Source organism: Haemaphysalis longicornis, unplaced genomic scaffold (genome assembly GCF_048455015.1).
Source record: "Haemaphysalis longicornis isolate Haplotype H1 unplaced genomic scaffold, Haemaphysalis longicornis Haplotype H1 scaffold_8, whole genome shotgun sequence".
NCBI classification, from domain to species: domain Eukaryota; kingdom Metazoa; phylum Arthropoda; class Arachnida; order Ixodida; family Ixodidae; genus Haemaphysalis; species Haemaphysalis longicornis.
In genome coordinates this window covers 124053854-124071409 of record NW_027526445.1, presented here as the reverse complement: position 1 = coordinate 124071409, position 17556 = coordinate 124053854, and the positions used below count along the sequence as shown (strand labels likewise).

Sequence of the window (17556 nt, the reverse complement as noted above, 5' to 3'; positions counted from 1 at the left end):
ATCGAGTTCCGCTTTTCAAGGTACAATATGGTGCGGAAGAATGGAGTGCTTAGCCGCCGCAACGAAAGAATAACTGTAGTTGAATCACACTGAATTGCTTGTCACTACGATCATGGTGTCCTAAAAGTTCATCTTCTTCCTCTTTCTTCTTTCCTCAGTAGCAACCCCTAGTCATGTCCTTTTCTTCATCTAGGTACGGGGCTACGTGCGACACTGCGAAATTCATAACCCTGCACCACTAACCATCGACTACTCGGAATGTATTTTGGGGTAAAGTACTGTCGAAGCAATCTCCTCCCGCAAGAAGTATGGAAATCCGTTCATAATAACCGAAACTAGGCGCAATGAGAAATCGTGCATAATTGTTCCCACTCAACTCGACCGCGGACAACACCACGAAAGCTGCGAGCTCTCTCCCGGAAAGGAGGGGGGGGGGGGGGGGGGAGGGGCGGCTCGCGGCATTCTTTTCGGTGGAATTTGATATATCACAGGCCGGGTAATTTTATCCTATTCTACGCAACGTGGAGGGGTCTATTTCCGGTCTGGTGCCCCAAAAAAGCAGGCATCACTGCCTGCTCGCAAGTGCGTACTCAGCCTGGTAGGGCGTTCTTGAAGCAATAAACGTTTGTTGTCGAGTGGTATCGTTGAAAGGGGTGTATTGAGTCCGTCACTCAAACTCCGCACACATTCAAAGCACAGAATAAACCCAAAACTGTGCGCTCAGGTTGACACATGGAAGGGGATGGTACCAGCGCCGACGACGGCGGATCTTCACAGGAAATGCGAGAAATCAGCTGCGAAGTTGACCAGCGACCGCCAATAGGACAGCCATGGCCGAAACGACGTCTTTGAGCACCCATGCCAGGGGTGCCTAAGGAGGAGAATTGAGGAGAGTGTGGTTGGATTTTTCGCGTCTTTCATAGTGATTTGCGCGCTGAACGCTTCACCTGCAGGTGTAATATTTGGCTCGGGTATTCCTGGCAGTGTAATCCAAGTGTCGCGCAGGTTTACTTTCACTGCTCAAAGAGTTTTGCAGGGTCCCCTTAAGGGTGGAGGGCGCATTTAAGTAATAATGGGAATCAACCCGCCACTCCGGCGTGGAGGCTGAGTCAACCAGAGTTAAAACAAAGTTCATCCAAGTGCGTCCAGCCCCTGCGTGATATAACTTAACCAATGCACAAGACGACAATTGGGCACAGCACTGCCCTGAGTGACGCAAAGTACTCTCACGCTGTGGAAGCGCTACTCGAACGCGTCGCCAGTTTTTTTGTCGAAGTTTTGCGTGCAGAGAAACGAGGAAACCAAAACGAAGAAGTAGACGCACGGGCGGTGCCGATAAAAAGAAGTTTGTTAAAGCAACACACTCTAAAAAAAGAAAGAAAAGGGTAGAAAGGCACAGAAACAAGATGACAGAAACAGGAAACGCGAAGAGAATTCTTCGATACTTATCACCAATGCTTCATTTTAAAATCTATGAGCCGAAGTTTTTGCCCCGCACCTACGCACTTTCAGCACTTCTAGCCAATTTTTTTATTCAAAGGACGAGAGGGGAGAGACTATTCATTATTATTTTACTGCAGCGGCCAATTCACCGTAGTTGAGTGCACGTTCAATTCACTAGGTGGCACCACCACTACAAACGGGGTCTTCCACTTTGAACCCAAGCGCCCGACGATCGTGACAGCCCTGTAGAGCTACGCCGCCTCCTCCCGTCGTTTGCCGTCCACCTAGAGGCTCAGCCCGCCGCAGCCGTGGGTAAGCTGCTTTCCTTTTGTTCTGCAGAGGTTCATCCTGGTGTGAAGAGCGTAGCTGCGAAGAATTCTCAATCAAACGATTTTACATGGTGCTGGACCAAGGGTCAAGTGTACTAGCATTTTATAACTGGTGCTATTGAGTCTACATAATCGGGTTCTACCTGTGTCGCGCAGATTGTATGCTGTATCGCACAGATGAGTTTGGCTGAAGTGTAGAAAATAAAGCGCTTGACACCGAAGCTTGGCAACAGCTTCATTAGGCCCTCACTTGTAAAGGCTGACGTGCTGCAGAGGAAGGCGGTGACGCTGGCGCGCGATAATTTGACGTATATATGACTACCACGACCTTCTGATGTGAACGTCGACAGCCGTTGCCCATCACTCGATGTACGATGAGAATGACGTTGCGGTGCACTGTGTAATGCTGTTAGCCACAGTAAGATTGCCGTAACGTCGAGGCTTGGTACGTCAGGCCCAACATAACAGAAAAATCATGGTAGTGCGGGCTTGTTGGTACATGAAGAACATTTGAACAACAGCGCTTAAACGGGACGAAATATTGATATGACAGCACCCTGCCATCTCAATCTTTCGTCCCGTTTAAGCGCTCTTGTTGAAATGTTCACTAACGTCACATTTTGAGGTTTACCACCTTTAACTGGCACCCACTCGATACAGCACTCACTGTAATAGAAGCAGGAGGTACCTATTTAATCCGCAAAACTGAGTCCCAAACTTAGACATGCGGAGTGCGCACCCGATTCTTTCTGCTGTAATTATACGAAAGGGGTGCATACCTGCAGAGTAGCAGATGTACTCGTAGTGTGCGGTCTAGGGATCCACAACGAAAAACATTCGCGTTTAGCTATTGTACTGGTTAGACGGAGGGAGGCATGATTTCTAAAGCGGAGCGTTCCGCCTCTGACTGGTAATTTCCGTACACGAAAACGCACTCCTGAAAACTCAAGGAAGTCGTACATTGTCTTCTTGGCCAATTTAAGGCCTACTCAATACATTTCAAGTCATTTGAGTGTATTAAATACACAAGTAGATCAGCGGATTTGGGTTAGTAGCGAATATGTAGGGCTCCCAATGCAAAAGATAACAACATGAAAAGGACGCATCGAAGACGGTTGAGTAGGAAATAAGAGCTCAATCCCAGAACTGCCAGCAAGTGCCCTAATTTCACTGCGCTGATTACAAAATCACGAAAACACATTTGCGCTAACAGCGTATATGTATTGCTGTCAAGGACTGTTGGTCTAGCCTCGCAGTCATGGTAACTGACGAGAAAATAACACGGCCACTAAAAAAATTAAATCCGTTTCATTCAATGCGAAAGCTGTCAGAAGGGCAGAGCTGTGATTCGCCATAATTGGCTGTGGCGCCGTTATACGCTCACTGCTACCCCCCATCACGCTCTTCGCCGTCCTGTCTCACTCCTCTGGTGATGAATGGAGTGGATGTTTGTACAATGAAATTTAAATTTCCCGCCTTCGCAGTGCACGCGCGCAACGTACCTCAAACTGCGCCAGCGGGACTTCTGTTCTTTTGGTGCTTGCTTTACTTCTCATGCTGGAGCTCTTTTGCGCCATTTCTTACGGGTATTTTTTTACAGTGCAAACCACTTCAGGGCCTCGCCTTGTCGTCGTAGCTCGCTCTGACGCTCGATGTTAAGTGACTGCCGGAATCAGGCTGCGCATCGAGATAACGAACCTCAGTAGAGCCCGGTGTTCCGTCCTATGGCGTCCTTTTTTCCTTCAATGCCGGTCTTCGACGCAATACAGAAACACAACACAAAATTATTTACATAAGCAACTCGAGCGACAAGCCGCCAACATATGAGGGCTGATGTCTGTCTGAAATTCCCTAAGCGTAGTCAAGGTTTCAATCCTTGACAGCCACACAGCAGCGCATGCCTTGCGCTTTCGCACTTTACCCACTCTGATATGGAATTACGCAAACATTGCAGCGTAGGGCCGGCGTCCACATGACCGTGGAGCCAGGCCAAGCGCGCGAGCCATATGCTACGCATGGCCAACAACATAACCAGGTCCAAGAGGGCCCCCTCCACGTTTTGTACAGCTAGAAAGCGTATGCCATGGAAGTTCAACGGAAAGTGTTTATGTAGGGTACTCTGGACAACATCCCACAAAAATACCGCAGCCCACCAAAGCAGAAAAACGTCTTCACTCAAGGGCGATCCTCCATTCTTTTGACGTGCTTTAGAACATTTTGGCCTGGCCCAGCCCGGTAAGGAGATCTATAGACAGCGACGGGGAAAAACATCGCAAATTTCCGTATACAGTTTTTTGCATGTCACAGGGGACAGATACCCGGCAGAAAAACGGGCGAATAGGAATCGGACTGTCCTAACTATTTCCTTCAAATACCCATACACTCCACCTGGCATGCACCATGTCGATACTACGTATTCCGGCATAGCGCGCGCCAGCCATGCTTGCATGACACTCCGCAAAATCGGGTCGCGAACATCGCGCCAAAACAAAAACCGGTTTACCGGCTGTCGCACACACAGGCACGCCAGCCCCAAGCCGCCATCTCGGACTCTCCGTAACAGATTTGTTCTACTGCACCTCTCTCACGTTGAAGTCCAAATGAACACCGCCAATACCTGGTGAAGTTTTCGGACGTTGATCAGCGAATAATGCAGTACCTGCATAATAGATCATATCTTCGCCAGAAAGAATACGTTAGATGCCGTTGCCCTTGCGAAAATGGGCAACCTTGCCCCGTTCGATTTCTCGGCCTTCTCCGTCAACGCCTGTGTCTGGCTACGCCAGTATGGTTCGCTATTCCTGTAATATTCCAGTTGAACGCCCAAGTTCTTCACTGGGGTGGTGACCCAGCTAACATTACCAAGCATGGCTGTGTTGATGACCATTCCCCATGCCGATATCCTCGGCGCTTTGCCCAGTTCACAAAACTACCCGTCACTACGCCAAACTTTTTAGTCGTGTCAACTGACAACTGAGCACTTTCTTTGTCCTTATAAAAAACAGCAACTTCCTCTGCTAAGCCAATAGTTTGACTTCTAACTCATGCAGTCGGAAACCTTCTATGGAACTGTCTCTGATTATACTCATACACAGGGTTTCGGTGTATATGAAAGGCAATAGCGGGCTGATGGGGCAGCCCTGGTGCACCAAACGATGCAGTTCAGTTGGGGCTCCCAACTTTTTCACAATCAGCCACGTAGTACAATTGCGGTACACCAGGGCGACGCCCCCTCTAATTACGAATCCAACGTTCACATGATCCAAAAGACAAAACAATATTTCGTGTGACACACAATCAAACCTCTTTTCAAAGTCAACCTGCAGGACTGCCACCACGGTGTGCACAGGGCGTCGCAGTACTTGAGGACACACCTTCCTTTATCAATATTTGTAAAAATATTGCGACCCTTAAATCCGCACTTGTGATGTGGCCATACTATTTGCTGGAGAACACTTTGAAGCATTTGTGCAATAACGTTCATAAACATTTTGTAGTCGACCTTTGTTAATGATATTGGCCGGTACGACTTGAGAAGTTCAAGTTTCTCCGCTTCACCGGTCTTAGGAAGGAGGACTGTGTGGGACGTAGAATATAATTGTTGCAGTGTTTTAATAACGTACGCTGCATGAAACATCTTCGTTAGCACGGGTGCCATTTTCGCATTTAAACATCTTATAAAAAGCAGCGCTTAACCCTTCAGGCCAAGGTTACTTTCCCGGGTGAGGCTTTCAATAGCACATTTCCCTTCGTTATCCTAAATAGGCCGTTCAAGCGAGTCCTTCAATCGTCTTCCAAATGATGCAGCACATCAGTGAAATACTGCTTGAAGCTTTCTGCGTCCGCCGCATTAAGAGCAAAAAGTGCTTAGTAATACTCTTAAAAGGTGTCATCGATTTCGCTTTTTTCAGCCGTTACTTTAACCGTGCAGTTACCTATTTGATTTGATTGCGTCGTGCATGTGCTTTTTCTATTCCGACTGACCATTGATCTGCTATCCCGTGTGCCGGGGTATAGCGGTAGTGTGTGTAGTGGGTATAGCGGTAGCCTCCATTAATAACGGCTGTAAACGACCGCCCGGTAAAAAAACGTATTGCATGATTAACTGTAGTAATTAGTTACATAATTTGTACTAGTAGAGGGACTCGATCTCTGGTTCATATGAGAAATAAGAGGCCACAAATCTGTAATTTCAGTTTAACCGATCGATTGGTCGCAGTCTTCTCTGGCGCCTATTCCCAGAATTACAAGCCTGCGTTTTAAGAGCGAATGCTCTTTATAAGCGACCCCAAACCATCCACCGCCGGCGTCGGCGGCGTCCGCAGTGCTCTTTAAAGAAGAAACAGCATCCGGCGCCAGGTTTCGATCCGAGGACTTTGCGGGCCGCAGCCCGACGCTCTACCGAATAAGCCACGGACGCGTCGCTGATATTGTCAGTAACGCGCCTTATATCTTTAACGCATTCAAACTACGTCGTCAGCGGCGTGCGTTGGCGACTCAGCGGCGTTATAGCGGCTTGATAACTGCGTGGTGTACACGTGATACTACAAACCCGATGGAAGAGATGGAAGAGAAGGCGGCGAGGCGGTGGGCTGCGGGGGCCGAGCGCAAGCGCCGCAAGCGGGCCGACAACCGTGCATTCACACTTTCACACTCTCCCCCTCGGGGAAATGCGGGGGAATTTTTCCGCTTGTCCGTGTTTTTAGATGCAGAGCATCTGATTCACTCGCCTTGTCCCTCCGGCGTCGTCGTCGTCGTCGGCGGCGGCGGCGTTGTCCAACCCTCCCCCATTCTCCTCGCCGCGCCAGCTGCGCTCTCCGCCGCTCACCCCCTCTCCTCTGCGATAGCGAACACTCTCTCGCGAGGGGCATTGGCTTGGCTTGGCTTGGATTGGATTGGATTAGAGTGGATTGTGTTGGATTGTGTTGCGTCATAGCCGCGGCACGTTGCGTCATAGCCGCGGCAGACGCGCTGGGGCCGGCGCATGTGCAGTACTCTCTCTTCCGCGGTTTCCTCTCCTTCTGGCGCGCTGCGCATATAACCGGTGTGCCGTTCTCCGGCGAAGCAATATCCACGCTTGGCTCAAACACCTAAAGTCCACGCCACTTTACAAGTACGCCAACGTCGTCATCGACTGGGACCGGCTTACGCAGTCCCGTCAACGTTATGCGCGCTATAAAACGCGGTCCCTTCGCCGCTCCGCCTATGCGTCGCATCTACACAGGGGTTCCTGCGAGGGGAGGTGGGAGTTTTTTCACTCGGTTTGGACATGAACGTACGGCCGCAAGTGCAGTTCAGTGTATCCGGCTGCGAAGTCGCGGAAGCAGGAACTTTTCACGTCGCTGTACGTGCACACACGCACACCAACATGCGTATATATATATTTTTTTGTATTCACAGCAGCATATAGCGACATGAAGGTGAAAGAAACATTTCTACAAAAACGGCAAAGCACTCTAAACTGCGCGAAATTAAGGTAGGATGTAGGTCGTTAGTGAAAGCGGGCGCGGAGCGAACGCCGCTAATGATTCACAACCATCGCAAGAAAGCCGGATGCAAGGACGCCAGCGTAGCGCTCGAACGACGGCCTTTGCGAATGAAGCGCTCTGTATACTGCCGCGAACCGTGCGCAAGCCCTCTGTGCAGTGATTCCGTGACCACAGTCCCGCGAATGCAAGAACAGAACTACTGTAACAGATCACGTTGAAATGCCACGCTCGATCCTTTCGCATTCACGAGCTATCCTGAGTTGTTACAGCATGGCTCACACGTAAACAAAAACCGCGCTGTGCGTATGCGCCAGCGGCATCCACCCCGCAAATATGCCCTTGTAGAAAAAATATAAAACAAAACACCCTCACACAGTGCGTGTTGTTAAAACGGGGGGTAGAAATCCTATAAATGCTACCAAAGAGCGATTGCAAACTGCAGCGAGCAGCCTGAAGCGTTGTGAGGGCGTCTGCTCTGAAGCAGCCAACAAAAATGGCGGCATCGCCACGGAGTTAGAGACCGCGGCGCCGCGGGTCAGGGGAAAGAAAAAAAAAGAGGGCAGCGGAGAAGGAGGGAGCAGTTGGCGCTACCTTAGTAATTTTAGGGATCTTAGCGGCGGAGCCTCAACGACGCCGACTTGCGAATGTTGGACTCGTGACACGGTCTGCTGATCCTTTCGCTCCAGCGGACCGTGTGTTCGCCAAACGATTCGCTGATAACCCGTTTGGTTTCATTCGCACGGACAGTTTTCGAGCGCCTGTGGTTGCATTCGGATTTACGCAGTGCCCCGACGCGTGGAATCTAGTGCGGAACGTTGATGTGTAAAGCGGTGCCATACCAACGAAATATAATCAGCAATGTGCGAGTTCATATCGATGCACATAAACATTCAACTGGTCCTATGAAGGCACATTTCACTTTCGTGTTTTACCAATTCGTATGGAAGTGGAATCAACCGCATTTTTGTTTTAATTTTTTCTGCCGCTACAGGATCTTTCAGAGAGAAATAATCTTCAATTAAGCTCTGGTGTTCAAGTATTGAACGTACGGTCTATGAGAGGTCGGCTTTTCGCCAAGCATCACATTTTGAGTGTACTGTCGAAAACGCTTTGGTCAGTGTACGTTAAGCGTTTTAAAGACGGTGGTCTTTCTTGGGCTACTTAAAGTAAATCCAGGAATTTCGGTTTGTCTTTGTCTGTCTATGTCTCAATTTAGCCAGCCGGACGAAGACTGCGCAATAGTCTTACACAATCGCTGCCAAATCTAAACGTCTAAGTCCGGTGTCAATGTTGATACTTCTCAATATTGTCGAACAACAACAAGACATTACGCAAATATAAGGCAGAAAATAAATACATGAGGGACACTTGCAGTGTTCTTTGATCAAAATATTCATGGATGCTTGGTTTTTGCCACGGCAAATTAAATACCGCATCAACTGCAGAAAACCGTCGCCTGCTGTTATTCGAGCTTCTTGGCGGCATTTAAAAACAGCAACAGCAACGAAAGGTTCCACATGATAGGTTCCACGTTCCGCTTGGAACACTCGTGGAGGAAGGGAACGTGATTCTGTAAACGATGTAGTAGGGTGCCTCGATTCACGCGCTTCTCCACCGTACGGCATTGCGTGCATTGAGGCACCCGTCCGGGAGGCGTGTTTCCAAACGTTTCGCTGCACAGAGCGCCCCCGTGACATGTGTGATGTCACGGCGCCCGCTATTTTTTCAACGCCTGCTAACAGGAGCCCACCTTTGGGTCTCTGAGGCTTGGATATAGAGCCCTGAGTACTGGCTCTGTCGGCTTGGGTTCTAGCCCCAATAGGCTTAATTTTTTTTCTAAACTCAAATATACGGGTTGTTTCTGTTAATAATAGTGATTTGGTGTGTTTTAGGTCGCTCAGGTTTCTGACACAGCCAACGACAACGTTTAATTACCGTTCTGTATCGCGCGACCAGATATGTCACGTGGGTGCTCTGTGCAGCTAAGCGTTTAGAAACACCCGGTCTGGAGCAGTGGAACGCGGTTAATTGAAAACGACTTGAGCAAACCTCTCGCGTGTTTACCGTGGAAGGAGCGCGACGGAAGAGGAAGAGCTTGAGGGCTGATCGGGAAAGCGAAGGGAGACATTCACTTTGAAAATGTCGACAGAGTCTCGTCTCTTGTTGCCATTTGCAACAAAAGGAGCAAATACGCGGCAATTTTGTTTTTTTAGTGGCCTGTAAAAAACGATTTAGTCTACACAAAACTTACCGCGGAAAGTATACAGAAATGCTTAATTCATACACGGTGGCCAATCGTTGACAAAAACTTGGTAAGTTTTCGGTATTAGTTCTATGAACAGTAAGTCGACAGCCTACTTAATTCTAGTACCTCTTGTCGACGTTTGGCAAAGAACATAAAACTCAATGATGGTAACAATTTTTACGAGGAAAGTATCGTGAAACAGAAAAACCGCAAAGTATTTTCACGCATTAATACCCAGTTCTCAAAATGCCTTTGTTTCTTTAAATTTCTTTAAGCCGTGGACTCTCCTTTGTCATGAAATTGTGCCAGCAGTTCCAGCGCAGTGCAAGCCACACAGTTTCTGTTTATTCAAGCGTAGTTGCACGGCCTCTACATCTCCCCTTTAACAAAAGGGGAGATCTAGCGGCCGTGGTAGGTCGCGGCGCTTTCGGTGAAACGCGATGGCAGCGTTCAGTTGTGAAACTTAAGGCAGGCATCGTCCTGTTTCTTGTAGTTCAGCACGAAGAAATTGTTTTTTTGAGAAACCAAGAACCAACTAGCAAGCAACCAAGCCTTATTACAGGCACAAAGCCATGGTTTTCTACGTCAATCAATACATTTATACGGTCAAGGGGCATTTATATTCGACCCCGCGCCTTGTGACCTCGACGTATAAGACCTCAGACACCGGCAAGTTGTTTTGAAACGCGAACACAGGAAAACACACAGATCCGTAGGCGCACAAGCTTCGAAAAAAAATTTAATGCCTCTGCAGCACACTTCTGGTGAACTTGATTAAAAGCTGTTATTTGTCATGCGGGAGCTTACACTACGATTGCAGCGTCTTAATTTAAAAACCTAGAAAAGTAATGGAACGACGCTCATATGTTCCGTTCTAATCCTCCGTGGCACTTTGTAGTGACTCCTTGTAATTTTTTGTTTCAGTGATGTCAACGGAAACCTTGAACACTTTCCAAGAGTATCCTGGTAAGTGCTTCGACATTTCCCGCATCACTTTGTATGCTGAGAACCTGTGCAAGAAGTACTAACTGTAGACTTCGTATTCCAGAGAAACCCTCGGTGTACTACTTCATTATTATATTTTCTTTCAGATCTATATTCGCAGGATTACAGCTACGCTCCGCCTTCCTGTAAGTGTTTGTGAATTTACAATACACTGGCCTTCCTCAAATGCACTCAAAGATGCGCCCAAAATGCCTAAATTACGCATATCTGAAAAAATAGGTTTCACACTTCAAGAAGAAAGCTTTCATGTTAGCTTGTACATACCGAAATGAATCGTAAAACACCAGGATAAAATATCAGTAGATGTAGACGGCAGATTTCTTCAGATCCACATTCTAATACCTACGTGTTTCCATACAGAATAAAAGACACGGCTGAAGGGCATATTTTGTTTTTAATAGCACAAGGAGCCACAAAAGAAAATCATCTAGTGTTGAATGTGAAAGTCCTGCTACTGAGACATTCAATGGCAAGATAAATGAACTCAACTCTTGCTCGCCCACTAATTGATTCCACTAACAAAAATTATAATCTACCTGGTGCTACGCCACTTTTCTGTAATGGTAAAACAACTTCCATGAGATTCCGGACATGGTTGGACGCACGCTTTCATGATGGCTCTCACCGTCGCTATTAAAATCTTATAATTAGGCAATCAACTGTTATTGATTAAACTGGAATGACTTATTCAAAGAGGTTGAGTGAATTATTCGACCACCCATAATGTTTATGAGCATGCTAAGGTTGTTTATCAAGCACTCAGCAACCATGTCGTCTGGTGTTTGTCGTGTTGCTCTTATGGTCGTCCGCCAATAAATTGTAGCTGCCCTGGAAAAACAAAACCCTTAAATAGTACCCAGATACTTCTTTCTTTTATTTTCCAGCTATCCAAGAACCGTAAGTTGGATTCTAAAACCACGGGACGGCTGTTTGAATGCAGAAAAAGCACTTCTGTCGAGCTGTTACATATGCTGTTCGGGACCACGTTTGTGGCGCAATCTAAGGCCATGTAGGGCTTTGTGGGGAAAAGTTACACAACGGCGGGGGATATGAGATAGTTAGTGCTCAAGAAAAATTTTAAGCCTGAAAATATTTGGAGGAAGGACGTGAATGATATGCCTCTGCCCTTCACGTTTGCGCACATCTCGGTCCTTCACGTCCTTCGTCTAATTATTTTCATATGTAAGTCTTGAAAAACGCAAAACTACCAACGGCGCACATTTTTGTCGACGGGCCGACAGATGCACGTAACAAAAGCGTTATCGTTCTGCTGTAATCCTCCGTCCTTCATGGAAAATGTCTACCCATTGCGAAGTCGTAGATTAGTGCATCGAGGAGGATGTTAGTTATGTTTTAAACTTCGACTACATTAAAACCCAAGCTCTTATGTTCCTCAGTGCTGGGTTTTCTGCGCTGCTAAGTTATTTTTGTCTAGTCCCGGTGCAGCTTACATAGAATCACATGTATTGAAATCCTCACTGTTACGCCGCGGCTCAGAGTACGTTCCCGGATCAATCGTCGCAATCTGACACTCCGAACCCGCCCGGGCAACATGCGCGCACCGCCATTTTGACGTTTGTCGATACGAAACCCACTGCATGAACCGCATGCGGGGTCGAATCATCACCAGTAGACTGCCCTACACTACTCTATGCTATCATCGTTATCACTGCGGATAAAAGGAACCTGCAACACTTGCCATCGACTACTAGTAATGTATTTTGGGATAAACTCTATTGTTCCAGAAATCTCCTCCCGCAAGAATTATGAAAATCCGTTCACAATAACGAAACTACGCGCGATGAGAAATCGCGCATAATCGTTCCCTCTCAACTCGACCGCGAACAACGCGACGAAAGCTGAGAGCTCTCTCCCGGAAAGGGGGGCGGCTCGTGGCGTTCTCTTCGGCGGCCTTCAATATATCATATGCCGGGTAGTTTTCTCCTTTTCTGCGCAACGCGGAGGCGCCGTTTCCGGTCTGGTGCCACAAAAAAAGCAGGCATGGGTGCCTGCTCGCAAGTGCGCGCTCGGGCTGGTAGGGCGTTATTGAAGCAATAAACGCTTGTAGTCGAGTGGTCCCGTTGAAAGGGAAGTATTGAGCTCATCACTCAAACTCCGCGCGCACTCAAAACACTAAAGAAACGGCAAAACTGTGCCTACAGGTTCAGGCATAGAAGAGGTTCGTACACAGCGATGACGACGGCGGAAATGGGAGAATCTAGCCGCGAAGTTGACCAGTGACAGCCGCTCGGGCAGCCATGGCCTATGTGACGTCCCTTAGGCCATGCATAATGAGGAAAACTGAAGAGAGACCGGTTGGTTTTTCCGCGTCTTTCACATCGATTTGCGCGCTCACCGCTTCACGTGCACGTGTAATATTTGGCTCGGGTATTCCTGGCAGTGCAATCTAAACGTCGCGCAGGTTTACTTGCACTGCTCAAAGAGTGTTGCAGGGCCCCTCTAAGAAAAGCGCGGGCTCTCACCGTCATCGTGAGCTTCAAGCTTTGAGAAAGCCGTTGAACTTGAAACTACGAAATTTATTGTGCTTTTATGGCTTCGCGACAATGGGAATCATTTTCCCTTTAGGAAAAACTTGACCTACTAAATGCGGTAGGCACGCAGACAGCGCGGTACAGAGTCGACATGGCGACCTTGCATTGCCGCGCGTGATGTTTTCCAGCGATCGCAAAAAGCGGCAATCCGACATTCGCGAGTTTTTTTAATACCCCTGCTACACTTCCGTCCGAATGTCATTTGAACCGAATGTCGTTTGACTCTAATGAAAAGTTGAGCTGCTCCACTGGATGTTGAAATGTCATTCGGCTCAGATGACATTCGAGCCAAATGAGCGTCTAGAGATACATTCGGGGCTCTTGAACGCCATTTCTAGCCCTCTCGCGCACAGCATTCATAGGGAGCACAAACAAATACATTACTGGCGCACTTAAAACAAACGAAATATTTTTAATTGTGGGGCTTTGCTTACTTTTCGTTCAAGTGAAATCATGAAATCAAGATGTAATGATCCCCTACTCCAAGCACCAGTGCGATAAAGCGGCAAACCAGCTGGCCCAGATAGCCCAACACAGCACAAAAGAACCCGACTGCGATCCAGAATTAAAAAAAATTCTCGTCAAACCATGCGTTATTTATAATTTGATATCAGTTTAATGCCAAGGGCTGGTGCTGAATTTGCTTGTTGCATTATTGTGCAAAAACAGAACTCGACAGCAGCAGCACCACACAGCACAGCGAGCGATTGTTAAAACTTTCCAGTGCCGTCGAAATTGTAGTAGAGCTTGGCGGATTCTGAATGACAATCCAAGCCCCTCATTTGAGTCAAATGCCATTCGGTTGGAATGAAAATCGGGTGCAAGTATAGCCGGGGTAGAAGGTTCGAAATAACGTTAGACAGCAGAAATACATGGTTGGAAGCCAAAGCTACCTGTTTTCGTTCAGCTACGAGGGTTTCATCATGGCTGCGTCTTCTTGGCTGTTACGTTTTGTTTTCCCCGTCCGATGAAAAACGTATGCATGGGGTTCCACTGAACATACATAGGCTATTTAGAGCCCGTTCAAAATATTTTAAGAAACAAAACGGAGAATAAATTCCGAGTTGCGTTACCATTTGCCCTGGTTGTTAAAGTCGAATAATGGGCCACTGATGCATTTTCCCAACTTTGCACTTCAGATCATCTTACTCGGTTGCCAACAGGCCAGCTCAGCCCTTCTATAGGGCGGCAAAAATTACCCGCAGCTCAGCCTTACTGTCCTACCCATGCGAGATACCCCAGAACAAGACTCAAAGTATTTTTCTCTTTCTTGGACTGCGCATTCTTTGTAACTGCAGTGAAGAATTTCGGAAGGTTTGTCATGAAGTCTCCGCAGCATTATTCGCAAGGCGGCTAAAATAAAACAGCATTAAATGCTGCTGCGTTTCTTAGAAAGAAATTTCCAATACAAAGAAGTTCCCTAAAGATACCCACTAGGCGTGAATATTCAGCAGTATAATGTTATCGTGTAAGGTGGTGTGGTCACGAATCCGATAAATTGTGTACGAACTACCTGTTGCAGGATTCTGATATAGAGTGTAGCATTATTCGTAAATCGTCTTGGCTACTCCGTGTTTCAGCCCAGCGCATGGTGGCGTCGCCCTGACACCATCCGATGATTGTTTTTGTTTTCTTTTTTTGTTTGGCCTACGTGATCAGATGGTGTGCCAACAAAATCAGGCGCAAATACCCAGGGTTATACGATTGCAGGGCTAGCTATTTGCGCTTGAATTCAGTGAATGATCTTTAAAAAGCCGTCATAGTTGTGAGGTAAATAATGAAATCGGGTAACAAACGCGTAAACATTGACGGAGTTAGGGCGCAATGACGCCTGCTCACGCCGGTTTACATAGCCAGCCGGTGCATTTGGCTTAACTATAGCACGACCCCGTTCAACTGGCAGAAGCGACACCACCACTTACGGAGTCTTGTTTTTGAAGTCATAACCGATGTTTAACGAAACGATTACTGCAGCCGTTAGGAAAATAATGAAGGGGAAGTCCGGTCTTAAAGAATGTAAAGTGTTCGGTCCGTCAGCGGTGTGGATGCGCTATCTAGGAAGACGTAATATAACCGATATAACAAAAGGGCCTTTGTCAGATAGCGGCAGCGTTATTCAACATGTACCATTTGCTCTACGTAGATGCCCGAGGTATGCCTCTTTGCCGACTTCTCAAGACATGCGATGCAACTGGAAAATGTACACTCTGGCATGAATTGTTGGTCTGAGAATAAAGCATCGTCTGTTTCGGAACAAGCGCTGAGGGTACTACAAAGCATAATATTTAAAATAAAGCAAACGTAAATGTTGTTGTGATGGCCCATTTATGTTCCAACTCTATCTGAACTGAGGTTTGATGCAGTGGTAGCACGATGCCTGGTTTTTGGGCTCATAGCTGCCCGTCAACTCTCCTTAATCCCATCACAATTGGAATGGATACTACACGGTTTGATTGAGGTTAAATGGAGGTTAACTGCGTAGAGCCCCAAATGGACATTTAGGTCGCTATATTTTTGAAAGAAGTAAGCCCTCAAGACTCTTTTTTGTCTAAATCTGATTCACTTCCTGTTTCCACGAAGGCATATGTCTCTTCGAATCATTTGTACTCTGATGTTCCGTTCGAGGTTTTGACGACGCTGTTGCATCAAGGTGCTAAACGGCGAGGAAGCAACCATTGATGCCAGTACGCCGATAACAGAGAAAACGATGTTCGTGCATTAAAAGCTACAACTGTAATGTACTCAGTCATAATATTCCCAAACATGACATAGCACACGACGGAACTCTGGAATCTAGTGCACGCGAGGGCAGTGCGCCACGGTTTTCACATACACCTTAGTTCAGACGGGTTAGCAAATTCAATCTCTGGGCTTGTTTGCCTCTGTCCCAATAGCCTAGCAAATTTTTAGTGCTTGCCACGAACGACCAAATCATTTTAACGTAAGTGTATCCTCAGGTTACTAATTAAAGTGCACCGACGCTTTCGGCTTTATACTTAACATCTTCGATTCGGTCTCTAGGCTGTGTGTTGGACAACTCACTGTGCAAGAGGTACGAGCATAGTTGTCCACCGGCCGCAGAATCATTCTAGCTTCCCGTTATTCAGGACTGAACTTTACTTTTTTTCAACGTTCTTGTTCCGTAGATGACGCATTGCGAAGATTGATGCCATATTGAACCCACTGATGGCACATAGTAAGGCGCCCATCTTCATTGCAGGAACGACGAGGGAATGTGCTCTGGCACCGTGCGCCTTCTCACCCTCCTGTGCTGCTTTGGCACTCTCGTGCTGGTTACTGGCCTCATTGTATATGCCAGCACCAGTGCCGCTGGAGGTGAGTTTACGATCCATTGTGCGTTCAAAAGGTCGACCTGGGCGTGTGGTAGCGCTAGGCTTGCAGCAGCTCCGCACATAATGCGACCAGTACAGAGTGGATGGAGTAAGAAAAAGGTAAAGACTAGAAGGGAAGGACTAGAAACTAAAAGGCAAATCCAAAGGAAACACATAAATAGGCACACTACCAGCAGACGCACGATCAAACACAAGGTGCACGTTTCCGAACATAACCAAGCGGCACTGGGCAGAAATATAACCTCTCTATCAGCCAGTAACAGGAAATTGCTTTAACAGTAACAGGAAAATCTAACAGGAAATTGCTTTAACTAAGGATGCGATTCCCCTCGGCTACCTTCTGGGCGAGCCCGTCTGTGTGTTGAAAAACCAACTCTGTGACTTCGAAGCACGGGACGCATACGCATTTAGCACAGTGCGCGGAAAGAAGGACGCTACGCTTTTGTCCTTATTAAGACTGTGCCTTGACTCCCGAATGTGCGTGTTCTAGTCATCGGCCTGTCTGTAAAATTTACACCGAACCACGTGATAGGGGTAGGCACGAGCAACCCCCAGACGGCACTGAACAAAATACGCGTTGTGGTTCGTCTCGCACCCGCTGTACTTGCCGTTCTCTGCATTCGTTTTCTTCTGTTGTGGTGGCCGATAGGTTTCACAAATTGTGTGGAGCAGGACTTTTGCAGAGCCTACTACGGGCACGATTACAGTGTTTCCCTCTTTATGAACTTGGCATGCCCCGATATATATTCCAGGTGCGGGTTGCGTGGGCAAAAAAACTATTTCCGATTGGCGTCTGAAGTGCGGGTTAATAAACTAATAGTTAAAGAATTTAATACCCCGCTTTCTACCCGGGAACGTCTTCTGGACCTACTTGCCTCGCACACGCAAACCATTACTGCAATATTTGCATAGGTGCTGGGATGAGGTGTGGCTGCACCAAATCAAGAGAGGCCAATCCACCGAATTTTACGGGTGTACCCTGCGAAAAACGCAAGCCCGAGGAAGAAGAGGACAGAAGCGCTTCTGTCTCGGAGGCAGCAAGATGGCCACCCTCGTGGTGTAGGCCCGAGGACCGTCGCCGGCTCTCCCGTCCGAGCCACCGCCCGGGCTGGCAACAAGATGATGGCCATCAACGAGACG

At 47.5% G+C, this 17556-nt stretch overlaps 1 long non-coding RNA gene across 1 annotated transcript; it reads left to right on the top strand.

The window, feature by feature from the left end:
• Positions 1-1649: 1649 nt before the first annotated feature.
• LOC144149332 (uncharacterized) lies at positions 1650-16381 on the top strand. The gene is made up of 4 exons (XR_013318271.1): positions 1650-1755; positions 10431-10472; positions 10598-10636; positions 16284-16381. It is a non-coding gene; the product is annotated as an uncharacterized LOC144149332 (long non-coding RNA).
• The last annotated feature ends 1175 nt before the right edge of the window (positions 16382-17556 follow it).